Source organism: Camellia sinensis, chromosome 15 (genome assembly GCF_055761805.1).
Source record: "Camellia sinensis isolate YWXY chromosome 15, ASM5576180v1, whole genome shotgun sequence".
Classification (NCBI taxonomy): domain Eukaryota; kingdom Viridiplantae; phylum Streptophyta; class Magnoliopsida; order Ericales; family Theaceae; genus Camellia; species Camellia sinensis.
In genome coordinates, this window is record NC_138975.1 from 77,981,752 (window position 1) to 77,996,534 (window position 14,783).

General features: G+C 41.9%; 1 long non-coding RNA gene across 1 annotated transcript; it reads left to right on the forward strand.

Annotated features, from left to right (window-relative positions):
• Positions 1-3,274: 3,274 nt before the first annotated feature.
• Positions 3,275-6,955, forward strand: LOC114256792 (uncharacterized). Its single transcript, XR_003627322.2, has 5 exons — positions 3,275-4,342; positions 4,493-4,578; positions 4,692-4,737; positions 5,383-6,092; positions 6,179-6,955. It is a non-coding gene; the product is annotated as an uncharacterized LOC114256792 (long non-coding RNA).
• Positions 6,956-14,783: the final 7,828 nt, after the last annotated feature.

Consider the following 14,783-nt stretch of genomic DNA (forward strand, 5'->3'; position numbering starts at 1 on the left):
AAGGGAGAAAGAAATGGGGTTGGAAGACATGCATCACGCACACGCACACTTATTACAAAATTCGCCCTCTCGACGGAGGGTCCGAATAAATCAACTAACTAGTTATGCTAAGCTAATTAATTACAAACCGAATTGAAACTAGTTATACTAAGCTAATTAGAATATTGCAAAGACGAAATAAATTAGCTAAATACATTAACTAATTAATTACAAAATAAGCAAATTAACTAGCTAAACAAAGCAGTTAAAATGGCCTCGGGGCGAGAAGTGCATGCATGCTCGATCGCCTCGCTCGGAAATCCACTACCGTGCCTCATGTTGCCTCTGTTTGCACCTTTTTGGACTTCTGAAAATTGTGCCAACTTCCAAGATGCTTCTGATCCACCTTAAGAACATGCTGAGAGATGGTCGGCCAAGGGGAATAGCCATCGGCCAAAGATAATGGTCATCGGCAACTTTTGATAGCCGATCGGCAGACTTGGTGGCCAGTCAGTAGCTCTGATGGTTGGTCGGCCACTGCTTCTTGCAATTTCTCCTTTTGCTGCAACAAAGCACAAACAGAGGCATGGCAGTGTATTTGCAAGGTATGTGTGCACAACCACCCTCCCTATCATTTCTCAAGCTCAAGGGAGTGTGGTACTCGACTCTCGGGCCATCAATCACGCATCTCAATGCATGATGGCCGAAGAAGCCAAGTTTGCACAATTCAATGTCAATAAATGCACAAATGACACAATGAGCCTACACCTCTATCATGCTTGATTAAGAGGGTCGGTGACTGAGAAATGAGGCACGCTCTATCACTTCAAGTATGAAACGTCCCTCGTTTCTCGTGTTCGGATCAACATCCGATCCAAACACAATGCAATGCAACACACATGCAAACAACATGCTATGCAACAACATACAAACAACATTCAATGCAACAACATGCAATGCGACAACATGCAAACAACATGCAATGCAACAACATGCTCTCCTAATAATGCTAGAATGGCATGCACAAGATTCTACTATGCAAACAATGCATGCATGACATATTTGGAGGCTAAAGCATGAAAGCAAGTAAAGAGCATCATAGAAGAGGCATGCAATACAATGCTCCATGGACTTAAACCATATATGGACAGACCTAAGAGGCTTCAAAACAGTGGCCAACACACCAAAAACTTAGGCACAAAAGGGGCAAAAAAACACATGCTCATGTGATGGCTCATCAACTAGGCATAAGGTCAACTCTTAAAAGCGCTTAAAGAGTGAAAAACATAGAAGTGTGACAATACTATATGCTCTGAAATATCATTCCAAATGATGCCAAAACATGCACATATGACAAATGAGGTATGCTAGGAGGCTCAAAGCTTAAGGCTAGCAACGGTACTTGCACCATAGCCATATCAAGCAAGCCCCAAAGGGCTAAGGTGACTCAACACAGTCCTAAGGCAGGTCAAAACAAGGCCAAAAACATGCTTGAACATAGCCAACATATGCTAGAATTAAAGGCATGAAGCATGGGGCATACTAGGCCAACAAAGGGGATTCCACTACACCTACCAAAGCCAAGCATGAGATGACTTCACCAACTAAAATCAGAGTTAAGGCATGTTAAATAATGACCAAAAACATGCTGGAATGAAACCAACACATGCTAGAAAGATGAGCCAAAACCTTAAGCATACAAGGCTAGTTTGTAAGGATTACACTACAAGTGTAAAAAGCATGCATGAGGTGACCAAACCAAGCCAAAACAGAGCTATATCATGGCAAAATAAGGCCTAAGACATGCTGAAATGGAGCCTCAAGGAGGTAGAAAAACATGCTAACTTGGTGAGCCATCAACACAAGCACACAAGATACAAAAGGGAGGGGGGGACCACCCCTACCTATTTTGGGTCTCAAAACACACTTTCCACCATTAAAATTCCTCTGGAATTCAGTGGTGAAGAGGCCAAACAAAGGTGATCCAAAGGCCTAAAAGAGATGGCTCAAAACAAGGCCAAGTAAGGCACAAAAGGGGGTGAGCCACCCCTAGCACCAAAGAAGTCTTAAACAACCATTTTAAACACTTAAATACAGAACTTTTTTCAGTTGAAAGTTAAGCCAAAAGAAGCATGCAAAGGTGGCTAAGTACTCAAGCAAAACAAGGCTTAAAGGGGGTAATAACTCACCCTTGAAGAACCACAGCCAAGCAGCAACTTCTGAGCTAACAAAGCAAACTTTGAGAGTCCAAACAAGGTCCTCTAGTACCTTAACAACAAAGCAATGGTGCTGTACTAGGTGTTGTAGTGCAAAAGTGAAGAGAAAACACACTTTTGAGCACAAACAAATGCAAATATAGAGAGAGGGGGAGATATAGAGAGAGATATATGTATCACTCTATATCAATTTTTTTGAACCTCTGGAAAGGGAGAGGGACCTCCCCTCTTATAGAAATCCAAGTCTCAAGTTTGTTGAACAAGCTAGAGGCTTGGTTCAATCCCTCCATACGCTTACCAGCTGTCACAGCTGGCAATAAAATATCTGCAAAAGCAAATAAAAAGGTCTTGGCCAAAAAGTATGGCCGACCAGCCAATAAAGGTGTCGACCGGCCATTAGTGATGCCGACCGGCCACCACTGATGGCCGATGGAAAGAATGAATGGCCGATAGGCAAGAGGCCTGGCCGATGGGTTGTAAGGCTGGCCAACAAGCCATCTTCTTCCCTCAGAAACAAAGCCACAAGCTCTTGGTCCACAACCAAGCACAAAACAGATAAGTTGAAAGGCTCCAAGGCAAGGCGCGCAGCCGAGACCTTCAGAAACTCAAAACGAACACAAGCATGGATGATCATCGAGTGTTCGAACGATGACGTCCAAGTCTTGAGGACGGTAGAAAATTGGGTGTCTACATGGAGTGATACCACAATATGAGTATCACCCACACAAGTCACAGTGCAAAGGTTGAATCGTTCTCATAATGGAAGAGAGTTAGAGAGAGTATATAAAAATGTTATAGGTAAAAACCACATAACGTATCTGATATAAATATATTATTCAAATATAAAATCAGATATATAACCATATATATCAATCTATCTATATCAGTTGATATGATAGATATAGATATCAAGAGTGGGTTATCCAAATAGGTTTTGAATTCAAATTCAAAACTTACATGGGTAGGGTTCAAAAAGGGTCATGGGTCATGCCACATAGGTTCAGAATGTCATGGGTCATGCCACATGGGCGCCCAATTTCTAATATTCATGGCTATTTGTAGAGAGAATCACAAAAATGAGTGAATCACAAAACCCAAAAATCTTGCCTTTGTAGAGAGAATCAGAGGAGATATGGGGTTGTTTGTGTGGTTGAGAGGGAGAGAAAGTTGATTTGGGTTTGTGTAAAGAGCTAGGATGGGTTTGATAGTTTTTTTTTAGACATCCTCTTCTCCCTTCTTGGTTTGGTTTGCGGATCCTCTTCTTTCCCTCTCTGATTTGGTTTACAGATCCTTTTCTCCCTCTCTTTGGTTTGGTGTGCTTCTGTTTTGTTTTTGTTTTTTTTTTAATTGAAATTTTTCTCGAGATGACGTCGTTTTAGAGGTGTTGCAGGAACAGCAGCAGGAATAAACGGCCGAGGACCCAGACTCGTTTTTGTTCTACCCACCCACCCTTTTTTTATTATTTATTTATTTTACACATTTGGTGCTCTTTATGAACTCCACTCCTTTGCTCGGTCCCTCGTCTGAGTTCAGTTTTCTATTTCTTTCAGCTCGGTCCTGCCAAAACTGTCCACCTGTTAGCTAATTTCGGACATGTGGCATTGGTTGGAGTGTTTTTTTGTTTTTTTGAAATTTGCAGCTATCTTTCCTTATTAGACATGATTCAACTCTATCACCTTTACGTGGTAAAATTATACATTTTATTTATTTTATTTATTTATTTTTTTAAATCTCCAACCAAACAAGCGGTAAGAATTTTCGAAAACAACTCCAAAACCACTTTTTCACAGACGGAAGGCCAAAACCAGTCTGGAACTCAGTTGCTGTCTTCATCTCCAGCAGCCGTCCCGTCGTTGTCGTCGGAGTTCATCTGTTAGCATCGTGTCGGAGCCACCCCACGTGGGCGACAACTCTGTCCTGCTTCACCGTGAGTTTGCCTCTTGCCGCCGCCGACTCACCATTCTTTCCAACGGGTTCATGGTTGATTTTCTTTTTTGATGTTTTCTTCACCGGCGCTGGGTTGTTGCCATAGCGCCGCTACCTTGCTGTTGGCAAGCTTGTATCGCTGGTTTCCAGCTTCGTTTCTTGGCTTCGACTTGATTTTGGTTGTTCATCATTAATTGCAGGGGCCACTTTATTTTGATCCTGTAAGTCCATGAATTCATCATTTTTTTTTCCCCCCAAGTGTCTGAATTTTTCCACTATTGTTGGAGACTCCCTTCAATTTCTCATTATAACTTGATATGAATCTTGGTTTGAACAAGTGTGGTCTTTGAATTTGTTTCAACTTCTGGCAGGTCGGTCTTGCTGTTGTGGGCTTCACACGACATTCATTGCTTAGTGGTCGTCATTGTTTCGTAGCTTGCAGCATTAGCTTGATATTGTGAGTTCACCCAATTTGCTTCACCCAGTAACTCAATTCCTTCTTCTGTTTTCTTGGTTGGGTTTTGAATTTCCTTTTTGCATCCTCATCATTTCCCTTGAAATTCATGGCAGGTTTGGCTTGACTCCGACATTTGTTTGATGCCCTAATTTCAGCATTGTAAGTTCTTGATCCTCTGTCTCTCCTTTATTTATTTTGTATTCTAGATTTAGGAGATGGGTAAGTTTAGAAGGCTAATAAACACATCATCCAAACTAGCATTTTTTTAGAAAAGTACCATATTCCAAAAGACATTACTCCGGTGTTACGGGGTTTAAACACACTTCGTTCACTGACCGCCGATACCGTGCCCCTTCCTGTAGAATCCATAGTAGAAGGGGAAGTTCGGTTTCCTCTGGACCCCTTGTAGCTTAAGTTTTTCCATTACTTCAAATTCCACCCCATGGAGATATCTATGAATACTTTTAGGGTTGTAGGTGGCTTCATTGCCCTTAACCGGTTGCTTGGCCTTAGCTTAGGAGTATGGGACATACTCCATTGTTACACCTTCTCCTATAACCCAGATTGCACCTACTACCTTAAAATTTAGACCAATGTACCCCAAATGATCCTAGACCTCCCTGATGCCAATATGTTTTCGAAAGACTTCTTCATCATAGGAGGAAACTTCAAGTATCCAACTGGCATAAAGGATCGACTAACATGGGTGTCGCATAAGGGGGGTGGTCCAAGTTAGCTTTGGTCCTTAAGGTTTTACTTTCATGCTTTTGATGTTGGTTCTAACTTTTGTTATGGCTTTGACAGATGCTTCTCAGACGAGAAGGCATATGAACAAAGAACATCCGACCAACCTTGAGACTGCCTTCGCGTACCCCAACCGAACCATGACAGAGCTGCTTGGATACGTAACCACTAACAAGCATAAGCTTAACAAGAGGAGGGTTCACGTGATTGATTACCTTAAGGGGTCCTTGGAAAGTTCGGTCGAGCAACAAGCTTGCAACAACACCAGTGCTTCTACTTTCGCTGTTGTTCGGTCATCAAGCGGAACTACGAGTGAGGACCCTTTTCCTGATGAGCAAGAAGCCATGACTCACCAAAAGCTTGACCTTGCAGCTCTAGTTTACAGCACAGACCCTGTTGCTGAAGTGGCTGCTGTGACTATACAACTGGCCAAGCAAAGAGTCTCAGTTCCAAAGCAATCTATGTAGATTACCGAGGAGGTTCTCATTCCTATTCTACCTACCACCACTCAAACTAAAGCACCGAAGGCATCCAAGTGGAAGAGGGATAAGGGAAAAGATGTTGTTGAGGGCTTTGAGGAGCTGACTTTGGTTGAGGAGTGGCTGCCGCCTTTGGAGCATGAGGGTCACCCTATCACTATGTCCGACAATGTGACAGCTTCTCGTGAGTTGGCTTTCAATCTATTCAAGGTGTTACTTCTACCCTTATGGTTGAGAGTAATGTGGACTCTAAATCCCTAAAAATAGGGATCCCTTTAGATGGTGACCGTAGTAAGTGTTTTCTTCTTGATTTGATTGATTTCCTTTATTTTCTCTCTCTAGTGTTTTATCGTGGTCTTTGACAATTGGGCCAACAGTTTCATGTTATGGAGCAACGTCGCTTGGAGCAAATAGTAGACTGTGACCAAACTACGAAGGTGCTAGTTGACGCTGACCTTGCTCTGAAGTCAACCGAGGAGGAGACCGTCGCTGCTAGGATGTCAGCCATTGCTTAGGAGAAGGTGGTGTTGGAGGCTGAGAGAGTTTCTAAGGTGGCTCTGGACACCAAGAAAGAGGTCGAATAGGGAAGGACTGAAATGGAGGTCGAGCTGGAGGCGATGAAGACTAACCAAGCTAAGCTTATTAAAGAGGCCAACCAGAACAGTTGGGATGAAGCTAAGGCGGATTATGCCCAACAGACGTTGGAGTTGAGAGATGGTTTATTTGTCAAGGGTTGGACAGAGGCCCTTCGTGGTACTGGGATTGAGAAGACCTCTGCTCTTTTCAAGGACATCCTTGTTTTGTCAATAGTTGCTGCTGTAAGGGCTGCCAAAGCAAATGAGGCATCCTTAAAGGCTAAGACTTCGGAGGCCACCCCTTCCGTTTCTCCATTTCCTTCGTCTGCCAAGCCTTATACCGAACAAGCTAGAGCAGCCCCAAGATAAGGACTAACAATCTTCTTCTTCTTCTTCTTCTTCTTCTTCTTCTTTTTTTTTTTTTTTTTTTTTTTTTTTTTTTTTTTAAACTTTATTTTGCTTTACATTGCTTTATTTTTGCAAGTGTTAAAGTTCGACTAGCTAGACATGTTTATTTTGTAAGGCCGAGCTTCTCTTTTTGTAATGGATGCATTGTAGTAATGATGTGCTCTTCTTGAATTTTTGCAAGTTTTGAACTTCTATCCTTAATTTTTGCATGTATATGTTATGTTTGCCCTTGACCGAGAATGGGCTCTATAGAGAAGAAGGCCATATGTTCGATCAGACCAGGCTTCATAAAATTGAATTACAAAATTGAAGAATTAAAACTTTTCATGCCCTTCGGTCGAGTAGAGGCTTCGAAACCACACAGGATGTCTGATCAATCAGATTAGGGTTCATGTCACAACCCGGACTAGCCCCTAGAGATTTAGGCCGTGACCGGCCAGTAATCCCAGATTACTTCCGACCGCAAAGACAAAACTGATAATTAATAATAATAAAGGGGCACTGCGGAAGCAATATTAAGATATAAACTCGTCCATCGAGCGGTGTATATATGATAATCATATGAATTTAAAACTCCAACTCCTTCAAAGATACGAATACTAAAGTATATTATAGCATCTTAACACTTATACAAATTATCCATTCATTTCAAGTTCCAAAACAAAAGAAACTAAACAAAAGAAATAAAACAAAGCATCATGATGCACAAGGTTGACACACTTGACGCATGAGACCAAGATCGGCCCATCACGAAGGAACTTTAAAACGGCTGACAAAACGGTGGACTCCTGAGGTTGCTCTATGCTTAACGTTCCATTTGCTCACCTACGTATATATAAAGGAAGAGTGTGAGCTAAAACCCAGTGAGTGATACCAGTATAAAGAGGTCAAATGAATGATGTACATTATTGTACAAAATCATATCATATGAGTTCGAAACAAATAATAAATGAGTACTTGTCATATCAAATTTCACAAATTATATTCATATGTGGCATATCCATTAGTGCACAAAGGGATCACATGGGTTTATATCAGAGATCTCTGTAACGAAAGGCCATGGTATTGTTATCCCCGAGCGAGGGACATATAGCATAAGCCACGGTATTGTTACCCCCAGGTGAAGACCATGTAGCATAGGCCACGGTATTGTTACCCCAGGGCGAGAGCCATATAGCATAAGCCATGGTATTGTTACCATTGGGCGAGGCCTATACTAAGGATGCCACAATTCCATTTCCAAATAAACCATCATTCATTCATAACAAAATAACATTTCAAAATAACACTCTTGTGACAAGCCAAAATATATTTTAATAACATATCTTTACAAAGATACTATTCACAATAGGTTGGCACTGACAATAGACCTCGATTGACCTCCTACACAAAGCACATAACACAAATACACATTGAAACACACGTTCGAACAAGTAACGTATCTTAATTCATTTCCCTTACGTGTGTCTCTAGCTTGTTCGATGACTAAGGATGTTCAAATGATGCAAAAGAATGCCTAAATGGGCATGAGGATGCAAATATGCACTTAGGAGTGTTAATCAAAACTTGTTGAAAATAGGGCCTTCACTCGAGCGCACACTTGGTCACTCGAGCAGTGTGGCCTAACTGCAAAAGTACTGGATGCTCGAATTTTACGCTCGATGGTTGCTCGAGCCAAGTGCTGAACAAAAGTGGGTTTCCTCAAGCGCACACTTGGTCACTCGAACCAACAGCCAAATGTCTACAAAAGTGTTGGATGTCTTCATTTTTCGCTCGAGCGACAGATTCTTCACTTGAGCAAACTGGACGAATTCTGGGTTTTCCAGAATTGTGTTTGAAGTTCAAAAACATTGCTTTCATGTTCAAAACTTGTATGGTTAGTCTCAAAAGCTTAGAAACACTTTATAAAACATGGATTGTTGGAAAATATGAAACCATAATCTCAATTCCCTTTCCAATTCTTCAAAACAAAACTCAAAACATTATGTTCTTGACATGCGTGTAGGAAATCCAACTCTCTTCTTTTTAAAACATGTTTATATGAGATGTTGAGTGCAAATCATGAAGAACCTTAAGAAATAACTCACGTAAGTCCCATGCATGTGTGAATTTGTAAAAAACCAAGTTCAAAAGTGAAGAAATAAGCATACATGTACACAATTCGCTCAAACTCACTAAACTCTTGATAATTCATGCTCATTTCTTTCAATTACATGCAAATGGTCCTACAATTTGGTGAATTCATCTTCCTACATGGATTAACTTCATGAATTATAGGTAAAGATCATACTTAGAGCTTGAATTAGGCCTTAAATAAACTTAAACTCTTTGATCTCTCCATAATTCTCTTGAATTCTTCTTCTTCTTCTTCTTCTTTGTCTCTCTCTCTCTCTCTCTCTCTCTCTCTCTCTAAGATGTTGAGTTCCCTCTCTAGCTCTCAATTTTCAGCACAAGTTAATGTCAAAAATGAAATTTAAAGCATGATTAACATATATATATAGGTGGATTAGGCTTAGCTAATTAATTGTGATTAAGGCTAAACAATTGGCTTAAGTCTAATCAATTATACTTATTTTATTCTAATTATTTTGATTTGAATCAAATTTTAATTAAACTTACCATACGGTTCTAAAATTCCCAATTAGCCTATTGAATTAACCAATTTTGATTTCTGAATTTGCTTGGGCCTTCAATTTCATATTCTAAGTTGACAATTAAACAGATAATTCACAAACAAACAGATATGTGTCATATAAACACATAATCATGCAAATTATGCCCAATAAAATAATATGTAAAAATGATACAGAGCTCGGGGTTGTTACAGATCGTGTCTTAAAAAATTGAAAGAAAGAAATTCCCATGCCTCCACAGCCAAGCAGAGACTTCGAGGCCGAGCAGACTGTCTGTTCGGATAGAGTAGACTTCGTGCCTGGAAAAAAGTAGTTAAAAAGAAAAATTTTGAAAAAATATGGTGTGCCCCCAATGTGGGTGACACCTTGTAAAAAAGTTTTTATGTGAATTAGGCAGAGCATTGCGTTGCTCGATCTTTACTTGATTCGTTCAAGTTTAACTCATCATAGAGTGTAACTCAGCTCTTCGTTAAGCGCGAGTTGTTACCATGTACCATGCTTTCAAATAACGACACTTGGCACAAAGTCCACCAAGCTATACCACTTGGCGCCCTACTTTGACTAAAGGGCCGAGCTTGTAGGCTGGGGCGTAGGTTAAAACCCATAACCCGTTCTTGCTCAATTAGCAAGTGAAAACATACACAACACATATGAAAAAGAATACAATTCGTAGAGAAGAGTTGATTTCGTTGGTACTTGGAAAATTGTAATCACATTCGAAAGATGTTCAAGTCATTACATTACTGATAGTATTTCTTCAAGTTGCAACATTCCAAGGACAAAGAATGGGTTTGCCTGCTAGGTCAGCCAGGTAGTAAGCTCCATTGCCCAAGACTAAGGTGACTTTGTAGGGCCCTTCCTAGTTAGGGTCGAGCTTCCCTTCACTAGGGGCTTTCTTATGATCAATGACTTTCTTTAGCACCAGATCCCCGGGTTAAAATTGCCTAACTAACACATTTTATTGAAACTTCTGGTAGGTTGCCAGACAAATGATGGTGGACTCTTTGTGTTTCTCTGTAGGGTCAAGAGCTTGGGCGATGTCCTCATCATTATTTGCTGGTTCAAAGATTTCTGACCGAATTGTAGGAAGATTGACTTCCAAGGGAATGCTGGCCACCATTCCATAGGTGAGAGAGTAGGGCGTCTCTCTTGTTGATTGGTGTAGTTATGTATGCCGATAAGACATTTGGCAATTTTTCCATCCACTTGCCATTGGCCTTTTCTAGCCATTTTTTTTATCTCATTGACGATCGTCTTGTTAGATGCTTCAGCTAAACCGTTGCCTTGCGGGTAGACTGGAGTATAGTTTCTGAACTCAATTTCAAGTCAGAGTAGAACTTCTTGAAAGTCTTCCCATAAAACTGGGTGCCATTGTCAGAGAGTAAGACCCTTGGGATACTAACCCAAGTAATGACATTCCTCCATATGAACCTTTTCATGTCAGCTTCCTTGATACATACTAAGGCTTCAATCTCCACCCACTTAGTGAAGTAATTGGTGGCAGCAACGAAGAACCTTTTGTTGGCAGTACCCTTTGCTAGAGGTCCAACGATGTCCAAACCCCACTATGTAAATGGCCACGAGCTAGTAAGGGAAGTTAGGTACTTGGCTGGTTGATAAATAAGTGGAGCAAATCCTTGGCACTTGTCGTATTGTCGGACATACTGTTGGGTGTCTTTCTGCATACGCGGCTATGAGTGAGGGCTTGGTGTGCCAAGGGCCGACCTCCAGTGTGACTACCACAAATCCCCTCATGGATTTCATAGAGAAAATTCTCTACAAGGTTGGGATGAACACAAAGAAGATACGGGTTAAGATAAGATTTCTTGTAGAGCTTACTCGAGGGTGAGATCCAAAATCACGTAGCTCAATGCCTTATTTTATGTGCTTATTTCTTGTCATCTAAGAGGGTACCATTTTTTAGGAAGGCAATGAGAGGGTCCATCCAGCTCAGATCGAGGTCAGTATAGAGAACTGAGTTGGGTGGACTGACAGTTGGTTGAGGAACATACTTGACCCATATCTTGCAGTCACTTCTGGAATCCGCCAAGGAGCCAAGTCAAGCTAAGGCATCGGTATGGCTGTTTCCATCTTGGCCAATTTTCTTAACCTTAATAGCTTGAAATTTACGAATGAAGTGCTTGGCTTGTTTAGTATAGAATGCCATCCGCTCATCGTGAGCTTCATATACTCCAATTAGTTAGTTCACCACAAGTTAGGAATCGCTATAAACAAGCAAGTCCTCTGCATTAAAATGTTCGGTGTTTCGTAGACCAGCTAGCGGGGCCTAGTATTCTGCCTCGTTATTGGAAGCCTTCAATCCTAGTCTGATGGCTTACTCCCAAACAAATCCCTCCAGTGAAATAAGAACCACTCCTGCTTTAGAACCTTTTTGGTTAGAGGATCCATTAATAAATAGCTGCCAGAAATCTCCAATGAAAAGTTTTCATGCCTCAGTGGGAGTTTGGTAAGTGTTGTGGACTCTAGTTGCTAGGGCCGAGCTCCCTTCGAAGGGGTTGGTCGGTCCTAGTGTGAATTCAGCAACAAAATACGCCAATACTTGAGCTTTAATGGCAGTTTGTGGCTAGAATTTAATGTCAAATTCACCAGTTCTACAACCCACTTTACTGTTCAGGCCGAGATATCAGCTCGGCTGAACACGAACTTAAGAGGATACTTAGTGAGGACATTGATGATGTACCCTTAGAAGTAGTGAGCAAGCTTTCTGGAGGCGATCAATAGGGCATATGCCAATTTCTTTAGTGGCAAGTATTTGGTTTCGGCATCTAGTAGGGTCTTGCTAACGTAGTATATTGGCTTTTGTTCCTTCCTCTCTTCTCTAATCAAGACTACACTCACAACATGATTGCAGATAACCAAGTAGAAAAATAGCTCTTCGTTGGGGACTGGGGTGGACAGAAGAGGAGGGGAAGAAAGGTACTTCTTCAACACTGTGAGTGCTTCGAAGCACTGGTCATCCCATTCGAAGCTTGCTTTCTTCTTTAAGAGCTAGAAGAAGGGCCTCATTCGGTCGAAGGACTGACTAATGAAACGGTTCGATGCTGCGGCCATGCCAGTGAGCTTTTGGAGTTCTTTGGCCTTCGTAGGCGCTCCAATGTCTTGGATGGCTTTGATTTGGTCGGGGTTGGTTTCGATGCCTAGTCTAGTCACCATATATCCTAAAAACTTCCCCGAACCTACCCTGAACAGACACTTCGAGGCATTCAAGCAAAGTTTGTGGGTTTTCAAGATTTGAAGCACTTCCTCCAAGTCTCTCAAATGGTGCTCGGCCAATTTACTCTTGACCATGTCGTCTATATAGGTTTCTATGGTCTTGCCAAGTTGGTTTTTAAACATCTTGGTGACCATCCGTTGATATGTTGCACTAACGTTTTTCAAGCCGAAGGGCATCACGTTATAGAAATAGGTGCCCCTTGAACTGATGAACGCCGTCTTGTCTTGATCAGGGCCGAACATGGGGATTTGGTGATAACCACTGTAGGCATCCAAGAAACCCATTCGTTCATGTCTGGCCCTGACATCAACCAATTGAACTATCAACGGGAAATGAAAACTATCCTTAGGGCAAACTTTGTTGAGGCTAGTGAAGTCAACGTAGACTCTCCACTTGTTGTTCTTTTTTGTCACCATGATGGTATTGGACAACCACTTTGGATATTGCACCTCATGTATGACTCCTGTTGCTAGCAACTTACCCACTTCTCAAACCACTACTTCAGCATGCTCTGCGGGCGATCGTCTACTTTTTTGGGCTACGGGTCAAGCTTCTAGATGGATATTGAGTTGGTGACAAGCGAATTCAGGATCTAACCCAGGAGTCTCGTATGCAGACCAGGCAAACACATCAATGTTTTTGTGGAGGAGAGTTAGCAATTGCTCATTCTCTTTGACGAGGAGTGAAGTGCGAAGCAAAAAGAACTTGTCCGACTTCTCTTCTTCCACCAAGACCCTTTCAAGGTCCTTAACCATCTTTTCTGCCAGTACTCTACCAACGTTTTCCAATACAGGCTGATTAGGCACTTCGACCATTTGTACTTCCTTGCACGCTTGCTTAGACTTCATTATTGTGATGAAGCAGTGCTTCATCGCAACCTAATCGCCTCTGATCTCCTCCATCCATGTTATGTTAAGAAACGGACGGTCTGGTGGTAAGTAGATGGCACCGCTTTTATTGCATGAATCCAAGATCATCCAAGGATTACATTGTAAAGAGACGGAGTATTGATCACCAAGAAATCGACAGATACCACTTTGGATTTTGTTGTGATAGGCAAGGTGATCCGACCATGCGGCCACTCGATTTTCCCATTAAAGTAGACCAGAGAGGAGGTTGTAGGGGTTAGGTGTTGCTCACTGAGGTCTAGTTTATTAAAAAGTTCAAAGTACATAATGTCGGCAGCGCTTCCTTGATCGATTAGAACTTGCTTCACATCAAACTTGTTCGCCACAATGACGGTGACGATCAGAGCATCGGTGTGGAGGTGTTAGATTTCTTCCAAATCCTTCTCAGTGAACACAATGTTGAACTAAGAAGACCTTGTTTCAGTTCTAGACTTCTTAGGCGGAGGTTCCACTGATATTACTTGCTGTAGGTGTGTGGCTCTTTGAACCTCGCCACAAAGGGCATTTTTGCTTTAAAAGTTGGTTATCCCGTGGATGATGTTGATCACTATCCTCGGGGCTTGGTCTTCTAGTAGAGGAACTAGGGGTTGCCCTTGTTTTGCCCTTGTCTTCTCAATATCAATCCATTGTTAGAGGTGGCCAGCAATGACCAAGTCCTCTACGTACCTCTTAAGGTACCGACAATTCTACTTCTTATGCCTTTTCTTTCGATGGTAGGAGCACCGCCACTCTTGATTGTGCCGAGCAGGGATCATCTTGGGAGTCTAGACGAAGTAAGGCTCTTCTTTGATTTTCTCCAAGAGTCTATATATTGGATCACTGAATACAGTGGTTATGGCTTTGTAGAATCTGCCATTTTCTTTCTTATTTTCCATTGTGGTTTGTCTATTTCAGCTATATCTCCTTCGCTGGTCCTCCCTCCTTGGCTGCTCGGCCTTAGGTTGCCAAGAGGCCTTAGTGTCGTCATTAGCGACTAACACTTGTATAGAGGCAGTGTCATCTTCCACACGGGCTGGCTCCTCTATCCGGGCCCTCTTTCAAGTCGGAGGCATGTCGTTTCGTCCACGACTGCCTAAGGTTGTGTGAAGGGGGAAGCCTTGTTCGAAATACAGTGCCGCCAATGGCTCACTACAAACATCTTCTTCTAAGTTGCCATATGCTTCCCAGTACCGCCGGGCATATTCACGCAAAGATTCCTTCTTATTCTTCCGGATATTGAACAA